Source organism: Aegilops tauschii, chromosome 2 (genome assembly GCF_002575655.3).
Source record: "Aegilops tauschii subsp. strangulata cultivar AL8/78 chromosome 2, Aet v6.0, whole genome shotgun sequence".
Classification (NCBI taxonomy): domain Eukaryota; kingdom Viridiplantae; phylum Streptophyta; class Magnoliopsida; order Poales; family Poaceae; genus Aegilops; species Aegilops tauschii.
The window spans coordinates 526,284,939-526,306,344 of record NC_053036.3 but is presented as its reverse complement, the minus strand read 5'-3'; positions in this window follow the sequence as shown (position 1 = coordinate 526,306,344).

Below are 21,406 nucleotides of genomic sequence, written 5' to 3'. Positions count from 1 at the left end.
CCATCCCTACATTCTGTATCCAAAGCTCAGGATGTGCACGGTGCAGTCGGAGCACGGAATCCTTCGGAGCACAGGATATTTTCCCCTACTGCTTCAAAGCCTATATGCGCAAAATACATGCCGTAAGGCAGCAGAAGAACAATCGTGAGCATGATCCACATGGGACTTTTCAAAATAATAATGTTTTCATTGTGTATAATACTCTGTTAACATGTCACCACTCACACAATTATGTCATATTAGATGGATAATCCTTTTCTGACAGCTACTAGATGGCCAATCAACATAATATCATGTGTCAGGCGTGGCAAGTTGCCTTGGAAAAAGAAGGTATCTGGTAACTCTCGAGATAAGTCATCACGCGACCTGCAAAATAAATATAACAAAGGAAATCATCACGCACAACATGTACAATATCATAGACGACGACGAAGCAAAAACGATTTTATGTTGCCCGCAAAAAATATATTATATTATGTAACACTCCTCTTTAGAAATATAAGACATTTTTTTTGTTACTGATCAATTTTGATCATTTGCTTCACACATCTGTTAAAAAATATTACCCCCTCTGGTCACTAACTTTGTAGTAAACCATCGTCAATTAATATGTTGTTAAAAAAATATTACTCCCTCTAGTCACTAACTTTGTAGTAAACCATCGTCAATTAATATGTATCAGAGGGAGTACAAAATTACAATCGTAAGAGATCACCTTCAATAAAAATCTAATGGGTTAATCTTTGCCAATAACCTACATATGATTATCCTTTGTAGAAAAGAAAACCTGCATACTACTATTAGTTTAATTGTTAGCTAGTACTTGGCTTGAAATTTCTAAAAGGCACTGAAAAACAAAGGAGCAGGGAAGAAAACTTCTTAATTGGATGTCACGAAACTTTTTTCCTAAACGCCTCCAAGATAGGATTGGATTCCAGTAATTGATAATGGAAGGTTAAACATAGCATTCATATGCCTCAACAAAAGGTAACATCAAGAAAGCTAAAGGCAATTACCAATGTCCTGGGACTAATCATGTTCATGATGAGTTGATGACCAATTGAAGAATATTATGGAACAACCGTTAAAGGTAGCATTCATGTGAGAACTGCCAAGGTCCTCTTAGGCTTTCGCATGCTTTATAAATAAAGACACAAACGGTCAAACTGATATAAAGCGCTGCGAAATTTTTCATACTAGTAGGTAAGAAAAAACATACGAGCTAGTAGCACAAGTGTGACTAGCCCAACACTGTACAAGAAAACATGAGAAGCCACACCTACCACGATCACATCAGAACTACCCTCTGAAAGGAAAAAAAACAACATGGGCTGCGTCCGCGTCTACCCTCTCCCACATGGCAACTCGTGCAAGGGGCAATCCTAGTCCGCCTGTGTGCCGGATTGTTTGCATACGAGGGTCGGTTGTTCCCGGCTTCTCTAGGTACCCTGTTGCATTCGAACCCCGCTCAGTGTCCTGTGAGCACGGGTCGTTGGTTTGCCCGTGCGAGTTGGGCAGCCGACAAGCAGATGGATATCCAAAGGCAGACTCCACGAAGCGTGGGTGAACTGCCTTGGTTTTAGAGTGGAGGTCCCTCTAACTTCTTTAGCAGTGAACGGGCATGGGGTGGCTGGGCAATAGTCTAAAACTTCAACCAAGGCATATGCTCCCACCCGGAACCACACGAGCAGAAGGAAACCATGTGAAAAATGGTTTCCGCTCAAGCTTATATTCTTCTTTACAGTTCGAACTTATGTGCTGACAAACGAAATCTGAATAGATTCTAAGGATCCGACAACGACCTGACTCCACCGAGACCTACGAGTGTCATTCCAAATGCCAATGGTCACTTTACCAAGATGTGCCACATTTTGTGGCTTTAGGAGTTAATTGGCACCAAGGCCTAACGAGGTACACGGTCTGCTCGGCTCCGCTGCTCTGTACCCGGCCAAAGACATATTTCCTTTTTGGCATCCCCTTCTCTATTCTTGACCGCTCAAAACCACCTGCTTGGCCGTACTTAACCAAATGGTATGAACCGCCGGTTAGAACCATATGATGTGGGTGGACGTGGCACTCGCAACGTGGTAGGATAGATAAGAACCAACATGGCTCTTCGCGTCGCATCTATACCAACCAGCCAGAAATAGCAGTGTGCCTCTCTCCTTGCATAAGTAGGATCGAAAGAATGTCTGGGAGGGGGGTTATTAGACTACTTGACCAAATAAAAAAACTTAACCTTTTTCCCAATTTTAGTTGTAGGCAAGTTTTAGCAATTCTACCAAGTCAAACAACACCCTACACATGCAAGTCTAAGCGTAGTGCAGCGGAAAGTAAAGCCTTTGCATATGAACGTAAAGGAGGGATTAGAGAAATCAAACGCAATGAAGACACGATGATTTTTGGCGTGGTTTAGATAGGTGTTGTTATTGTACTCCCATGTTAATGGAGACTTCAACCCACGGAGGGTAACGGTTGCGCAAGTCCACAGAGGGCTCCACCCATGAAGGGTCCACGAAGAAGCAACAATGTCTATTCCACCATGGCTTACGCCCACGAAGGACTAGCCTCACTCAGGGTAGATCTTTACGAAGTAGGCGATCTCCTTGCTCTTACAAACTCCTTGGTTCAACTCCACATGATCTTGGAGGCTCCCAAGTGACACCTAACCAATCTAGGATACAGAACTCTCCAAAAGGTAATAGATGGTGTGTTGATGGTGAACTCCCTGCTCTTGTGCTTCAGAAAATAGTCTCCTCAACACTCAATCACTCTCTCACGAATTTGGCTTGGGTAGGAGAGGGACTGGAGTGGAAAGCAACTTGGGGAGGCTAGAAATCAAGGTTCAAATGGTTGGATTGGAATATCTTGATCTCAAAACATGAGTAGGTGGTTCTCTCTCAGAAAATGAATGGTGGAAGTGTAGTTCCATTTTGATGGCTCTCTTAGAGAGTGAGTGGGGTGGAGGGGTATAGATAGCCTTCACCAAGAATCCAACTGTTACAACCTTTTGATTCAACTCAGTGACACCGAAACAAATCTCGATGAGACCGACCGGTGTAAAATATTCGAACGTTAGGCATCTCGATGAGACCGAACGGATCAACATGGAGGGACCGATATGTGATGACCTAAGTGAAACCCCGTTTCGGTAGTTTCGATCAAACCAACTCGGTAATTCCAAAATGGAGTGAAAGGGTTACAGAAACTTGGTCACAACATTTCAGTGGGACCGAACGTCATCTCAGTAGAACCAAATTTCTAGAGTTTGGTTGTGGCTTTGTCTAGGATCAACTCGGTGGGTCCAAATGTGGAAGTTTCGTTGGGACCGAGTTTGAAAGTTAGGGTTTGGATAGATTGGAATGTGGGAATGTGGCTGAGGGTTTATGATCAAAACCTCATCCCCTTTTAATAGTATTGGATTTCCTATGGACTCAATGTGGTCTTGGATCACTTAACCAAAAATTAAGAGTCTTGGAGCTTTGCGTCAATATGTTTTCATAGCATTTTGAGGGGTCCACTTCCACATGTCCTTGCCATGCTAATATTGAACTTTCCTGAAATCAATCTTTGAATAGGCATTAGTTCAATGACATATATGTTGTTATTAATGACCAAAATCACCCTGGGATTAGTTGCACTTTTAGCTTGCACTAACAAAAAACCCACCTACTGAACCACACCAGAAGCTGCAGCACCACTAGACGCATGAACCGGACAAGTCCACATGGTCTTTGCAACAGAACAAACACTAATCCGATAACAAGTCGTAATAACCCAAGCCGGTAATCAATATGGTTTCATGGACTATTTGTTGCGCATCCTCTTTCTCGTGTCCTTTGCGAGGCGGTATGGACCAACTTTCACAATCGCTTTACTGCCGCCCACACCGAACGTATAAAGCGAATGACATTAGTGGTGGCGCGTGATACCTCTCCAACGTATCTATAATTTTTAGTTGCTTCATGCTATTATATTATCAATCTTCTATGCTTTATATGCCATTTTGTATCATTTTTGGGGACTAACCTATAACTCAGTGCCTAGTGCCAGCTCTTGCTTTATGCATGTTTTTGTTTTTCTAGAAAATCAATACCAATCGAAGTCCAAACATGACGAAACTTTTTGATGATTTTTTCTGGACAAAAAGAGACACTGGAAGCTTCGGGAGAAGACCAGACGATACACGAGGGAACCACAAGGTAGGGGTACACCCTAGGGGGTAGGGCGCGCCCAGGTGCCTTGTGGCCCCCCTCTGCCTTTGTTTGACCTAATTCCAGTGCTATAAGTTTCCATATACCCAGAAATCACCAGTAGAGGTCCCAAAACAATTTTTTCGCTGCCGCAAGTCTTTGTTCTTCAGCGATCCCATCCGGAGGCCTCTCCAGTACTCTGCCGGAGGGGAAAACCATTGGGGAGGCAATCTTCATCAACCTTGTTGCCTCTAAGATGACGTGTGAGTAGTTTCGATGGGACCTATGGGTCAATTGCAGTAGCTAGATGGCTTTCTCTCACTCTTTTGATCTTCAATACAATGATCTCATCTGAGATTAATCCGATGTAACTTTTGTGGTGTGTTTTTGGGATCCGATGAATTGTGGGTTTATGATCAGATAATTCATTGAAAGTATTTGAGTCCTTTTGAGGTTTAGTATGTGTTATTTTATACCCTTGTCATTCTCTCTGATCTATCCGTCTTCTTTGGACAAATAGATTGATTTATATTCAGTGGGAGAGGTGCTTGGTAGTACATTCGATCTTGCGACGTCCTTACTCCGTGATAGGATGAATTGCAAGGCACATATTTTATTGTTGCTACTAAGGTAAAACGGCGGGTTTCGAATATATTATTTGGTCTCACTTTGTCTACATTGTGTCATCATGCTCCAACCATTACTTTGTCTGTTGTGAATTTAATACCTTAAGATGCATATTGGATAGCGGCTGAGGGGTGGAATAATAGTAGTAGATGCAGATGAATTTTTGTCTAATTGTCACGGGCGTAATGTTTGTATATTGATCATGGCATGAACAATCATCATAACTATGTGCTATTCTATCAATTTCCAACAATAATTTGTTTACCCATCGTTGCTATGCTTATGAGAGAGATGCCTCTAGTGAACCTATGGCCATCGGGTCCATTCACTTCATATTTACTAAAAGTCTAAAAATTGCTTGCTGTTTTTATTAACCTTTTATTTCTATTTTATCTATCTACCACTATTAGATTTAATCCTTGCTATTGGCAAGAACAAAGGGATTGACAACCCTCTTGTTGTCCTTGGGTTCAAGTATTTGCTTTGTGTGTATAGGTACCGTTTATCTTGTCTGTGTGGTGTCTCCTATTGGTTCAATAAACATTGGTCCTTAACTATGGGAAATACTTTTTGATACTACACTACTTCGCACTTCCTCTTCGGGGAAACCCAACATCTATCACAAGTAGCAGCGCGCTTGGACCACACTCGTGCGATGGGACGTCCAGGCCGCTCAGACATGGACCCCTGTTGCGCGCCGGCGTGCGTTCTTGAATTTCCTTGTAGATCGCCATGGCCCACCCAAAGTGGCCAGATGGAAACAACAAGGGGCTCCTCAGCCCAGCCCACCAGCCCGGGAGGCGACATGGTGAGAGTCCCCCTAGCCGGGACACCATCAGTAGCCCCTGAACCAGTTCAAGTAAGGAGGCACCTCGGTTCATCGAAGCTACCCTTCGTCTTCGCTCGTCGAGCTTGAAAACTAGTTCAACGAGCAATTTCCCCGATTAGTGCCTTCTTGTAATTGAGCTCCGATGTCCGACAGCATCCGAGGTGACTAAAACCACCACTGTCTTCAAAAATATTGAAGGAGTATGGCGAAGGTCCATGCCAGAAAAGGTTTCTTGCACAACCAGCCACTTGTAGTCGGCTTCCATGCCGGTCTGCCTCTGAAGTGGTTCGCACCACCTTGGTCTTGAGTTGTCGATGTTGATGACCGCCCCCCCGAAGATTTTTTTTGCGGCCAAGCCGGTGTCCGTGAGACAATTTTTGCGGATATTTTTGCAATTGGTGTTGTTTATGATCTGAAGATATTTAACCAGTAGCCCTTGATACGTCTCCAACGTATCTATAATTTTTGATTGTTCCATGCTATTATATTATCAATCTTGGATGTTTTATATACATTTACTAGCAACTTTATATCATTTTTTGGGACTAACCTATTAGCTTAGTGCCCAGTGTCAGTTGTTGTTGTTTGCTTGTTTTTTTACTTTGTAGAATATCAGTACCAAATGAAGTCCAAATGCCACGAAACTTTTTGGAGATTTTTTTTGGTGATAAGAGACCCTGGAAGCTCCGAGAGGGAACCAGAAGATGGAAGTGGGGTCCACTTGGCACCAGGGTGTGCAAGAGGCCCTCGACGCGCCCTGGTGGGTAGTGGGGCCCACAAGCATCGTTTTGACCTACCTCCGCCTCTATAATAAATACTCTAAAATACCAAAATCCTTAGGGGAGCCCACGAAATACATTTTCCGCCGCCGCAAGTTCTAGAACCATGAGATCCAATCTAGAGTCCTTTTCTGGCACCTTGCCGGATGGGGAAATAATCACGGAGTAGTTTACCATAGACCTACAGGTTCGTAGTTAGTAGCTAGATGGCTTCTTCTCTCTTTTTGATCTTCAATACAATGTTCTCCTCGATGTTCTTGAAGATCTATTTGATGTAATGACTTTTTGCGGTGTTTTTGTTGGGACCGATGAATTGTGAGCTTATGATCAGATCTATCCATGGATATTATTTGAATTTTCTCTGAACTCTTTTATGCATGATTGTTATAGCCTCGTATTTCTTCTCCGATTTATTGGTTTAGTTTGGCCAACTAGATTGACTTTTCTTGCCATGGGAAGATGTGCTTTATGATGGATTCGATCCCGCGGTCCTCAATCTCAGTGATAGAAAGAGACATCACACGCATCTATCATTTCTATTTGATGTCTACTACGCAACTTTATTCTTGTAGACACGTGTTGGGCCTCCAAGAGCAGAGTTTTGTAGGACAGTAGCAATTTTACCTCAAGTGGATGACCTAAGGTTTATCAATCCGTGAGAGGTGTGGGATGAAGATGGTCTCTCTCAAACGACCCTGCAATCAAATACAGGAAATCTCTTATATCCCCAACACACCCAATACAATGGCAATTTGTATAGGTGCACTAGTTCGGCGAAGAGATGGTGATACAAGTGTAATATGGATGGTAGAAATTTATTTTTATAATCTGAATAAATAAAAACAGCAAGGTAGCAAATAGTAAATAGGCACAAAAACGGTATTCCAATGCTTGAAAACAAGGCCTAGGGTTCGTACTTTCGCTAGTGCAATCTCTCAACAATGCTAATATAATTGAATCATATAACCGTCCCTCAACGTGCAATGAAGAATCACTCCAAAGTTCCTATCTAGCGGAGAACATACGAATAAATTGTTTGTAGGGTACAAAACCACCTCAAAGCTATTCATTCCGTTTGATCTATCCTAGAGTTCGTACTAAAATAACACCAAAGCAAATTCATATTCATAATACTCAATCCAACACAAAGAACTTCATAGAGTGCCCCAAGATTTCTGCCGGAGAAATAAAGACAAGAACGTGCATCAACCCCTATGCATAGATTACCCCAATGTCACCTTGGGAATCCGCGAGTTGAGTGCCAAAACATATATCAAGTGAATCAATACGATACCCCATTGTCACCACAAGTATTAAATTGCAAGACATATATCAAGTGTTCTCAAATCCATAAAAGTATTCAATCCGATAACAACGAAATCTCAAAGGGAAAAACTCAATTCATCACAACAAGATAGAGAGGGAAAACACCATATGATCTGACTATATTAACAAAGCCCGCGATACATCAAGATCGTGACATCTCAAGAACACGAGAGAGAGAGAGTGAGAGATTAAACACATAGCTACTTGTACAAACCCTCAGCCCCGAGGGTGGAGTACTCCCTCCTCATCGTGGTGGCCGCCGGGATGATGAAGATGGCCAGCGGAGATGATTCACCCTCCAGAAGGGTGCCGGAACGGGGTCTAGATTAGTTTTCGGTGGCTACAGAACCTTGCGGTGGCGGAACTTCTGATCTAGGTTAACCACGAATGGTTTCGCAATATTTGGGAATTTATAGTGCAAAGAAAGGGTACGGGAGGCCATCGACGTGAGCACAACCCACCAGGGCGCGCCTGGGGGCGCAGGCGCGCCCTGGTGGGTTGTGCCCCCCTCGGGGCACCCCCGAGGTGCAGCTCTGGCCCGTTGGTGGTCTTCTGGTCCATAAAAAATCCACAAAAAGTTTCGCGGTGTTTGGACACCGTTTGATATTGATTTCCTGCGATGTAAGAAACAAGCAAAAACAGCAACTGGCACTGGGCACTGGGTCAATAGGTTAGTCCCAAAATAGGATATAAAGTTGCTATAAAATGATTGTAAAATATCCAAGAATGAAAATATAACAGCATGAATACTTCATAAATTATAGATACATTGGAGACGTATCAGCATCCCCAAGCTTAATTCCTACTCGTCCTCGAGTAGGTAAATGATAAAAGAAATAATTTATGAAGTGTGAATGCTAGCAAAGTGCATAAGTTTGATTAATGATAATTTCAATCACTTTTCCTAGCATCATGACAACAACTCTTTGTTATAAAATTTATCATGTTTAAAGTAGCAACCAATGCACATGTTAAGGTTCAAACAATGTATTCTCTTGAAACTCAACAACCTATGTTCTAAGTCACCAAGCAATTGTAATTCAACTTATTCAACAGAGTTTAAGTAAGAGCTCCACATACTCAACCATCATATAGTCTTCTATGATTGCTAACACTCACCGCATACACATGAGAAAAATGTTTCAACCAGACACATAGAAAGATAGGGGCTTGTAATTTCGCCTCCCAATGTATTCACCTCAAGGGTGATTGTCGGATCACGGGTTCCGGCAAAACCCTCAAGGTTCGAACACTGGGGCGCGCACGAAGATCTCCCCCTACCGATACACATCCTAGCTTCGCTAAGATCTCAAGGACTAACTCGACGAACTCGCAACACAAGGGGCACAAGATTTATACTGGTTCGGGCCACCGTTGTGGTGTAATACCCTACTCCAGTGTGGTGGTGGTGGATTGCCTCTTGGGCTGAGGATGAACAGTACAAGGGGAAGAACAACCTCCTGAGGTCGAGGTGTTCTTGTGCTTGGTGGGTGCGAGGATGAATTGAATGAGTTCGAGACCGGGTGCCTCCTACTGTGGTGGCTAATCCTATTTATAGTGGCCCTGGTCCTCTCCCCCAAATATTGAGTGGGAAGGGAGCCAACAACGGCCAATTTGAAAGGGGACAGCTAGTACAACTTATCCTGACAAAAGCAGTCTTCGCCTGCAAAAGGCTCCGGTGGTGACGCCGCCTTGGGCTCCGTGGTGACCTCCGTCTTGCCGTCCTGCTGGTCTTGGTCTCGTTGCACCGATATGGAAACCTTTGCTTGATGCCTCGGTACTCTGCGCATGCGCTTGCCTCCTTAGCACCAAAGAGGAAACAAGGACACTGCGCGCGCTGGCACCCGCCTGGTGCCCTGCCTGGTCTCGGTCGTCATGGCTTAGGTCACGAGAACCTCACGAGGTTTGCCTTGCCTTGATCTCTCCACCCCTCGAGAGCCAACCTGGTGAGGCCGCTCCCGAGGAGGTCTTGCGTCGTCCGCCTCGCGAGGCTTGGCCCCTCACGAGGGTGTTGAATGCTTGTTGGTGAAGATGGGCCGTACGGGCCCTCTTGCAGAGCCATGCCGTGGGCCGCACGCAGGCAAGTCTGGGGACCCCCGTTCCCAGAACGCCGACAGTAGCCCCCGGGCCCAAGGCGCGCTCGGGCTTGGCTTTGAGGCGAAGCCAAAGGTCAAGTGCGGAGCGCCGCGGGCCCCAATAGCCTGCGGCCTTGGTCGACGCGTGGCGGTTGATTAGACGTGGGCGTCTCCGCTTCCCCACGCTGCCTCGGCAACTGCCCGACTTGACAAGTGAAAGTGCAAGTATCACTTAGATTATATTTTGGTGTGATGACAATGTGGTTAGTGGAACTAATGTTGGTTGCTAAAGTTTATCTCAGGACGTTGGTTCCAAGGTGTCCATTGATGGAGGTGTGCGACCCCCCAGTCCAAAAAGATCAAAGGCGTGGTTACCGGCGACTCGAAGGTTTTTCGTTTTGGTTCGATTTGAGTCGTAGGTAAAACCGCACTATCAAGAGGGGTCTTCGTGGAATTAGTGTCGTGTGGGAATGCCTCCAAGACAGATACACCAGCCCTCCTACACCTCCTCAGATATTCCACTTCTTGTGTGCTTTGCTGTGGTGTCCTGTGATGGTTCATCAGAAATCTTCTGGACACCCCGTGTGCACGGGATCTCTGACCCCCGTGCGCACGGGGTAGTCAGAATACTTCTGGACAACCCGTGTGCACGGGGTCTCTGACCCCCGTGCGCACGGGGTAGACAGAATATTTCTGGACACCCCGTGTGCACGGGGCTGACTTGGCCCGTGCGCACGGGGTACCTCGAAACTCACTGGACACCCCGTGCGCACGGGGCTGACTTGGCCCGTGCGCACGGGGTCCAACGGGCAGAAATCCCCTCCCGGCCAAGAACACTATATAAGCCCCCTTCTTCCTCCTCCATCCCCTAACCCTAATGTCTTGTTGAGCTCCTCCATTGCTACACCCCATTTTGCTCACTACTCTTAATCCCTCCACCCAATCTTGTTGAAACTTTGGGGATTGGGAGAGCAAGACCCGATCTACACTTTGACCAAACCAAATCGCATTCCCCGCAACATTCATCCACCATGACTTGTTACTCTTGGAGCTTGGGCTCCTAGGCGGTTAGAGGTTCCTCCGGAAGCTTCCTTGCTTGTGGTGTGCTACGGAGAAGTTTGTAAAGGTGTGGTGGTCGCCTTCAAGACCAACCCCGAGTGATTCGAGGCTCATCCTTTGGGGGTGACTCGAAGGAGATTACGGTGAGCCTTCGGTGGCGTTCCGCAAGCTTTGGCTCCGGCACCGCTCCAAACGGAGAGTAGCTCTTCCCCAAGGAAGAGTGAACTTGGGATAAAATCCGCGTCCTCGTCTCACTTGTGGTTAATCCTTTCCCGCACTTTACTTAGCCTTGTATGCTTGTTGGCTTGCTAATTAGTTTGTTGCCTAGCATATTTAGCTTAGAGCTTGCTTGTCATATAGGTTGTGTTCACCTAGTTGCATATCTAGTGAACCCTTTTTATCCGCTAAGCCTTAAAATTGACAAGAAAGAGTAAAATTTGTAGTCTCCTATTCACCCCCCCTCTAGTCGACCGTATCGATCCTTTCAATTGGTATCAGAGCCTCGTGCTCTAATATAAGGTTTTACAACCTTAGAGGATATGGTCGATCTAGGGAATGAGGGAGGTGACACACCACTTGCGGAGGATGGTCAAAACCTACCCCCCGCCGCGGCCGACGCACTTGTTGATCCGGCCGTTGCTCCCGTCGCCCCCATTAACCCGGGTGCCCCGTTGACCGCGGCCGATATTCTTTCAATGTTTGCGGACCTCAAAACTTCTATGTTGAAAGAAGTTCGCTCCTCGGTCAAGGAGGAAATTGATGCTCGCTTAAAGCCCTCGACATCCGCCTCAAACTCATTTGATCCAAATGCGGTTCATGATGCGGATGATTCGATAGAACCTCTTGCATCCCCGGCTCGCACTCAAGTTCCCATGTACAATGCCGTGGAACCCTTTTACTCACCACAACCCTTGCAGCACCCTCGCATTAATCCTGTGGGGCCTCCGCCCCCTTTGAAAGCTAACGCGTTTGCTAAGTGGAAGCTAGATATGGAGTCTCATATTCGCAGTGCATCTACACAACTATGGTGGATTGTGGTCAACGGTTTCAACCCCAAGGATCCCATGAATCTCACTCCAAGAGAAGCAGTTGATGATCAACTCAATGCTACCGCCCACCACATGTTGCGCACCGCGGTGACCGATGACTATAGTGACTCCATTGCTCTACTCAAGACCGCCAAGGAAATTTGGGATTGCCTTGAGGAGGCCCTCGAAGGTGATGAAGCAATTCGAAGATCTCGGTTGGCTTTGCTCAAGCAAGAAGTCAACCTATTTGTGAGAAATGAGGGTGAGTCCGCGAAAGAGGTATATCGAAGGTTGAAGTCTCTTGTGCTCAATTTGAGAACCTTTGGGTGCACTTGGGCAAATGATGATTTCATTAAGGACAAGTTCATTGATGCTATGGTTCTCACGGAACATACCATGGTGATGATGATACATCAAGGCCCGGACTATCAAAAGTTGACCGCGGCACAAGTTGTATCCACTTTCTCAACTCATGTTCTTTTGGAGACCAAGTCCAAGAAGACCTTTTCCATAGCCCAAGCCACCAAGAACTCAAATCTTGCGTTGAAGGCCAAGAAAGTAGTTGCCCAACCCTCAAGGGATGAATAAGTTGTTGAAGAGACTTGTGAGGAAGATGTTGACACCTCATGCCCGGCAAATGACTTTGCGGAAGACTTGGCTCTCTTGGTCAAGAAATATTCCGGGACCATGGCAAACAAAGGGAAGAATCTGCAAGGAAGATCGTTTGGACGAAGAAAATGCTACAATTGTGACAGCCCAAGACATTTTGTGCACGATTGTCCTTATGAGAGACGTGAAGACAAGTCCGAGAAGCTTGTCCTCAAGAAGAAGAAGTTCACCAAGTTTTCCAAGAGGAAAGATGACAAGGCTCTTGTTCATGAGGAGTACATGTCCGGAGATGAAGATGACGGTGATGATGATCATGTGGGCACGGCCGCCATTGCCATGCATGCCACTACCTCCTCCTCCACCACCGGCCTCTTCGACTCTCCCAACGAGGACAAGCTGTTCACTCATCATTGCCTCATGGCCAAAGAGGTAAAAACAAAGTCCAAATCTCAAAAACCCTTCATCCACACTCCCAATATTTCATGTGAGATAGTGGAGGATGAGTGTGATGATGGTGTGGATAATGATGAGGAATCTTTGATGGTTTTCATGAAAACTCTTTATGGTGAAGCTCGTGCTCGTTTTAGCGATCTCCTTAAATCACTCGCCGAACGCGATGATTTTATTGAGAACGTTGAAAACCTCCTCATAGAGGAAAAAGAGAGAGTCGAACTCCTTGAGCACGAGCTACATGAAGAGAGTGTCATGAGAGCATCACTTGAGGAAGCCTTGTCTTCTCATAAAATTGACTTCGTTAAAACCGATGATGCGTTGCAACTTGGTCTTGAGAACAACGATGCCCTTAAAGTAAGGGTTGAAAAGCTTCTAGTTGATCACACGAGACCTGTTGAGGAACATGAGCTCCTTGTGACTAGTTCCAAGGTTGTCAAAGGTGACCTCATTGCCCTCACCGAGTCTTATGCTCAACTTAAAGCTACAACCATTAAGGCTCTTACTTCCGTCCCTCATATTGATTTAAATGATGAATCTTGTACGGCTAACTTTGCTCATGATTGCACCTCTCTCCAAGAGGAGAATAAGAAGTTAAAAGCCCAAATTGAGAAAGGGCTTGTGTCGTGCATTCGAGGGGAGAAAAACCTCAATGACCTCTTGAGCAACCAAAAGGAATGTGTTGCCAAGGAGGGAATTGGGTTTGACCCCTCTTCTAAGAAGAAGAAGACCAAGAAGAAGAGCCACAAGAAGAAGATCGGTCCTACTTCTCCTCCCCAACAAAAGATAGCATTTGTTCATGAAGGACACAAGGAGAAGGAGAAGGAAAAAGGGAATGTCGGGGATGGCAAGGTCACTAGGGACAAGGCCATTCCCAAAGAGTTTGCCGGCAAGAACAACCCATCTTATGTCCTCATGAGAGGAGATGATGGTCATACCTTTGCTAAATTTGTTGGCACTAACTATGATGATTATGCTTGGACTATTTGGGTTCCTAAGACCCTTGTTGCTAACTCTCTAGGACCCATTGCAAAATGGGGACCTAAAATCAAAGCTTGATTCTTGTAGGACTATACCTCCGGTGGAACACAATGGGTGATCAATAGTGGTTGCACCAATCATATGACTGGAGAGAGGGAGATGCTTGTGGAGTTCATTGATTCGCTCAAGGCCACTTCAAACATCTCTTTTGGTGACAATAGCAAGGGCAAGGTATTGGGTTTGGGCAAGGTGGTAATCTCTAGTGATGCATCACTTAAGAATGTCATGGTTGTTCAATCCCTTCACTACAATTTACTTTCTACGATTCAATTGGCATGTGCCGGTTATGATTCTCATTTCGGTGAATTTCATGTGACCGTCTTTAAGAGAAGCAATCTCAAAGTGGTCTTTGTTGGGCATGTTGAAGAGAACCTTTACGTGGTTGATTTCTCAAATGAGAAAACTTATCTTGCAACATGTCTAATGGCCAAGGCCGACGTGGGGTGGCTTTGGCACCGTCGGCTAGCACACGTTGGCATGAGAAATTTACAAGCTCTCTTAAAGGGGGAGCACATCCTTGGACTAACCAATGTGTCTTTTGCCAAAGATCGTCCTTGTAGTGCTTGCATTGCCGGAAAACTTCATGAAAAAGCTCATAAGGTGTCGACTATCATTACCCTTTGAGGCCTCTCGAGCTCATTCACTTGGATCTCTTTGGGACTCCATCTTATGATAGTTTGGGAGGGAGGAGGTATTGCCTTGTCATTGTCGATGACTATACAAGATATACATGGGTGTTCTTTCTCAAGACTAAAGATGAAACTCAAGACACCTTCATCAACTTTGCCAAAGAAGCTCAACGTCAACATAATTGTGAGATCAAGGCAATTCGAAGTGACAACGGCACCGAGTTCAAAAATTACACTATGAACGAGTTCTTGAGCGATGAGGGGATCAAGCATTAATATGCCGCGCCATACACTCCCGAACAAAATGGTGTTGCGGAAAGGAAGAACCGGACTCTCATTGAGATGGCAAGGACCATGCTTGACGAGTACAAGTCTCCATACAAGCTTTGGGCCGAAGCCATCAACACCGCGTGCCATGCTACAAACCGGCTTTATCTTCGTAAGCTCAAGAACAAGAATCCCTACGAACTCCTAATCGGGAGAAAGCCTAACGTCAAATACTTTCGAGTATTCGGTTGTAAGTGTTTCATTCTAAATAAAAAATCCCGTTTAGCTAAGTTTGCGCCTAAAACTTATGAGGGCATATTTGTTGGATATGCATCAAACTCTCATGCTTACCGTGTTCTCAACAAATCCACCGGATGTATTGGGGAAACGGTAAATGTGGAGTTTGATGAAGATAATGGTTCCCGTGCGGAGCAAATTGTTCCTAGTGTTGTAGGTGATGAGGCTCCTTCACAAGCTATAAGGACTATGGGGATAGGCCACATTCGTCCACAAGAAACACCCCAAGTCCAAGTAGAAGAAGAAGGAGTAAGAGCCCCTCTTGTGGATTCTCCACAAGGGAAGTCATCACCGCCACCACAAGGTCAAGATGCTATGGAAAATCATGAACCTATCCAAGAACAAGATCAAGTCCCTCATGTTCCCGAGCAAGATCAAGGGCAAGCTCAACCAAATGGCGAAGAACCAATCCGTGAGGCCCAAGGTCAAGCTCTTGATCAAGATCAAGATCAATCCCAACCTCAAGTGTCTTCCACATCATCACATCCAAGTGATCAAGAACTAGAGGTTGTGAAGAGAAGGGTGTCTCCAAGGCTAAAGCATTCTCAAGGCCAAGCTTCTTCCACAAGTTCAAAACCAAGTGAAGAAGAGCTTACCCTCAAAGTGCAAAAAGCGGCCGCCAAGTTAAAGCATCTTCAACATCTCACCGACAACATTTATGGAAGCATCAACAAAGGGGTAACTACTCGTAGACGTTTGGCAAACTTTTGTGAACATCACTCGTTTGTCTCTTGTGTTGAGCCCCTTAAGGTTGAAGATGCACTTGACGACCCGGATTGGGTAAATGCCATGCATGAAGAACTCAACAACTTCACCCGCAACAAAGTATGGACTCTTGTGAAGGGACCCAAAGAACATCATAATGTCATTGGAACAAAGTGGATCTTTAAGAACAAACAAGATGAGCATGGACAAGTCACTAGAAACAAGGCAAGGTTAGTGGCACAAGGGTTCACCCAAGTTGAAGGTTTGGACTTCGGTGAAACCTTTGCCCCCGTTGCCCATCTTGAGTCCATTCGTATCTTGCTTGCATATGCTTCACATCATGATTTCAAATTGTATCAAATGGATGTGAAGAGTGCATTTCTTAATGGTCCTCTTAAGGAGTTGGTGTATGTCAAACAACCTCCCGGTTTTGAAGACCCCGATCACCCCTCTCACGTTTATGAACTCCATAAGGCGCTCTATGGACTTAAACAAGCACCTCGTGCTTGGTATGATCACCTTACGGCGTTCTTAAGCGAGAAGGGGTTCCAGATCGGGTTAATAGATTCCACTCTCTTCACGAAGAGGGTAAAAGGAGAATTGTTTGTGTGCCAAATATATGTTGATGATATTATTTTTGGTTCCACTAACCATGCTATTAACGTTGAGTTTGAGAATCTTATGACCAAGGAATTTGCTATGAGCATGATGGGAGAGTTGAAGTTTTTCCTCGAATTTCAAGTGAAGCAATTGAGAGGAGGAACCTTCATCAACCAAGCACTTTATATTCAAGACATGCTCAAGAGGTTCAAAATGCAAGATGTCAAGCCCATGAAGACGCCCATGCCCACAAATGGCCAACTTAACCTTGATCCCAATGGTAAAGATGTGGATCAAAAGGTATATCGCTCTATGATCGGTTCTTTGCTTTACCTTTGTGCATCTAGGCCGGATATTATGTTAGGTGTGTGTATGTGTGCAAGATTTCAATCCGCTCCCAAGGAGAGCCATTTTTCGGCAGTGAAAAGAATCCTTCGATATTTGGTTCATACCCCAAACTTGGGCCTTTGGTACCCCAAAGGAGCAGCTTTCAAGGTATTAGGATATTCGGATTCGGATTGGGCCGGAGACAAGGTAGACCGCAAGTCCACTTTCGGGTCATGTCAATTCCTAGGGAGGTCATTGGTAAGTTGGTCTTCAAAGAAGCAGAATTGTGTGTCCCTTTCAACCGCCGAGGCCGAGTACATTGCCGCAGGAAGTTGTTGTGCACAATTATTATGGATGAGGCAAACTTTGATGGATTATGGTGTCAAATGTGACAAAGTGCCTCTATTTTGTGACAATGAAAGTGCAATCAAGATCGCCGACAATCCAGTGCAACATAGCCGAACCAAACATATCGAGATTCGTCATCACTTCATTCGAGATCATGTGGCCAAGGGAGACATTGATTTATTCCATGTCAACACCGAGAAGCAACTTGCCGACATTTTCACCAAGCCACTTGATGAAGCAAGATTCCGCGAGTTAAGGCATGAGCTGAATATCATGGATATAAGTAACTTGGATTGAGGTTCTTGCATACACACACATACTCTACTAGTATCTTGTTTTAGATGTAGGCACCTAAGTAGGGGGAGCTAGCTCAACTAATGAGCTATCTTATCCTACTACTGCATAAATTGATCAAAATCTTTCACATTAGCCATTTGAAGATGGCATTTGTGCTTCAAAGATGAGTATTGGTCTTGGGCCCAAGGTTCATATCTTCGCGGTGCCATACCAAACAAACTCAAACATGGTGGCTTCGGCCACCGCCCTCCGTTGGAGGTTGGATATTTTTTTCTTTTTTGCGTGGTTCTTCTTGTCCTTGTGTTCGTCTTTCCGTGTGTGTGTTTCTCGATTCTCTTCCAGTGCAAGTGCTACACATACTCCTTTCTAGTAGTGTTGGATTTCTTCCGCGACGTGTTCAGAAGTGAGGCGGGAATGCTCTTTGGGGTCTTGGTAAGAATTTGCATTCAGCCATAACCCAACAAGCTTCTTCCTGTCAAAATCCTCTGGATACCCCGTGCTCACGGCCCTTGTACCGTGCGCACGGGGACCCCGTGCCCACGGACCTTGTACCGTGCGCACGGGCCTCCGTGCGCACGGGGCCTTTAGCCCGTGCGGACGGGGTCTGCGGTTTCTGGCCCTGAAGAGGTGGGACGTGGGGGGTTTGGGTTCTTTCCCACCCAGTCGCCCCCTCCACGCCCCAGATCGCCTCCAGGCCGCCGCTGTCGCCTCCTTGTCGCCGGTGCTCCTCCGTGCGCCGTGGGACTTCGCTGCTCCGTGGAGATCTCCCGGGATGGGGTCCTCCTCTGGTATCCCCCTCCCCTTGTTCTTCTTTTTCCTCCTTTGGATCCTCATTAGTCTAGGGTTTCCTCCTCTACTAGTCTAGGCCAGTCGTTCCCTTGTGGTAGACTAGAATCGGATGGGCATTACTGTGGCGGTTCTCCCTGTCGCACTCACTCCCGGATCTCGATCTGGAAGTGGTTGCCGCTGGGTGAACCCCGTGTCCACGGGCCTTGTACCGTGTGCACGGGGCCCCGTGTCCACGGGCCTTGTACCGTGCGCACGGGACCCCCGTGTCCACGGTGGTCAGACCCCCGTGTGCACGGGGTACACAGTGGTGCCAGTCCTGTTTCTTCTCTGTCTTCCATTCCTCGCCAGCTTCTCGAGCACTTGTACTTATTTGTGTCTCTCGTGTTTGTTGTCTTTTGTCGCTGTTGTGTTTCAGACTCTGCTGACAAGAGGTCCGAGCTCCGTCGCAAGCGCACCAAGGCAGGTTCCAGGGAATTCACTTTGGCTCCTCGTCAGCCGTCCGAGGGAAGTGGTCAGGGCTCTGAGCTGGGCCGTGTTCGCCGTGCCGCCTCCAAGCAGCCAGTGATTGAAGCCTCCGAGGATTCAGAAGAGGAGTATGATTCGCAGGAAGATGCTCACTATGAGAACCGCGCAGATGCAGAGATAGAAGATGAGGATGATTCTGCTGATGATGCTGGTGAGGAGGTTGGTCCAGGGTCCGAGGACATCGACAGTGTGGCCACAGCTCGTTCTTTTCCCTTGGGGGGATGGCACTTTGATGATGATGATGATGCTTCGAGCGCACCTCCTCTTGTCTAGAGTCTCGTTAGCATCGCCTTTTCCCTTTTTGTTGTCTTGATGACAAAGTGGGAGAAGTGTTCTATTAGGGGCGTTTGCAGTTGGTTTCAGTTGGGTGAGATCTCAAGGCCTCGTTTGGCTTGTAAGCAAAAGCAATCTCATCCTTGTCTCTACCTGTCTCACGAACACGGCCATACTCAGGATGCTCCTCAGCAAAGAACCGATACGGAATGATGTCAGAGAACTTGGCCATGGAGGCCTCACACTCATATGTGCCAGACATCCAAGTCATAGTGCGAGCCTCATCACTGTGGAAGTATACGGTGGCAAAGAACTGCATCACAAGATCTTCACTGAACGGATGTTTGTTTTGGTTGTGTTTATTTGGCTTGAGATACTCTTATTTACTTGCTTTCGCGGTGTGGTCGTGAGCTACCTAGTCTATGTGAGAGACTATCTACTTTATGGAATTTATTTATGCTTATGTTGATATATCTTGTGGAGTATGATCAAGCTTCTATATGTTAGTCTCACGTTTTCTGCTCACCACACTTGCATGTGATCTAGGCATCGTGTTGGGTTTTATTATGTTGATCGCATGCCTTGACAATGTGGATCTAGGGGGAGCCTCATATGTGTGTGCTTGATGCATAATCAAGCATTTTTTTCCTTGCACATATATAGGGGGAGCTCCTTTGTTCAACTATTGTCGCATGGCTGTTTACTTAAGTTGTATCCTATATGCCATGTCCTAACCATGTTGTCATCAATGCACCAAAAAGGGGGAGATTGAAAGTGCAAGTATCACTTAGATTATATTTTGGTGTGATGACAATGTGGTTAGTGGAACTAATGTTGGTTGCTAAAGTTTATCTCAGGACGTTGGTTCCAAGGTGTCCATTGATGGAGGTGTGCGACCCCCAGTCCAAAAAGATCAAAGGCGTGGTTACCGGCGACTCAAAGGTTTTTCGTTTTGGTTCGATTTGAGTCGTAGGTAAACCCGCACTATCAAGAGGGGTCTTCGTGGAATTAGTGTCGTGTGGGAATGCCTCCAAGACAGATACACCAGCCCTCCTACACCTCCTCAGATATTCCACTCCTTGTGTGCTTTGCCGTGGTGTCCTGTGATGGTTCATCAGAAATCTTCTGGACACCCCGTGTGCACGGGGTCTCTGACCCCCGTGCGCACGGGGTAGTCAGAATACTTCTGGACACCCCGTGCGCACGGGGTCTCTGACCCCCGTGCGCACGGGGTAGTCAGAATATTTCTGGACACCCCGTGCGCACGGGGCTGACTTGGCCTGTGCGCACGGGGTACCTCAAAACTCACTGGACACCCCGTGCGCACGGGGCTGACTTGGCCCGTGTGCACGGGGTCCAACGGGCAGAAATCCCCTCCCGGCCAAGAACACTATATAAGCCCCCTTCTTCCTCCTCCATCCCCTAACCCTAATGTCTTGTTGAGCTCCTCCATTGCTACACCCCATTTTGCTCACTACTCTCAATCCCTCCACCCAATGTTGTTGAAACTTTGGGGATTGGGAGAGCAAGACCCGATCTACACTTTGACCAAACCAAATCGCATTCCCCGCAACATTCATCCACTATGACTTGTTACTCTTGGAGCTTGGGCTCCTAGGCGGTTAGAGGTTCCTCCGGAAGCTTCCTTGCTTGTGGTGTGCTCCGAAGAAGTTTGTAAAGGTGTGGTGCTCGCCTTCAAGACCAACCCCGAGTGATTCGAGGCTCATCCGTTGGGGGTGACTCGAAGGAGATTACGGTGAGCCTTCGATGGCGTTCCGCAAGCTTTGGCTCCGGCACCGCTCCAAACGGAGAGTAGCTCTTCCCCAAGGAAGAGTGAACTTTGGGATAAAATCCGCGTCCTCGTCTCACTTGTGGGTAATCCTTTCCCGCACTTTACTTAGCCTTGTATGCTTGTTGGCTTGCTAATTAGTTTGTTGCCTAGCATATTTAGCTTAGATCTTGCTTGTCATATAGGTTGTGTTCACCTAGTTGCATATCTAGTGAACCCTTTTTATCCGCTAAGCCTTAAAATTGACAAGAAAGAGTAAAATTTGTAGTCTCCTATTCACCCCCCTCTAGTCGACCGTATCGATCCTTTCAACAAGTCTCTGCGACATGCAAGGAAAAACCATCATTACCTGTGATCGTGGAGGGCACTGGTTGGCCTTCTCCTGCTATAAATGGGAGGGGGCGGAGCCCCCATCGCCCATCTCTTCCCATTCTGCGTGCTTCTCCCCTTTGCTCCATTGCTAGCAGCGACACCAATGGCGTCGCCGAGGAGGTTCTCTGTCGCGGAGAAGGGGAAGGCCCCTCGCGAGGGGCCCGGCTCCCCG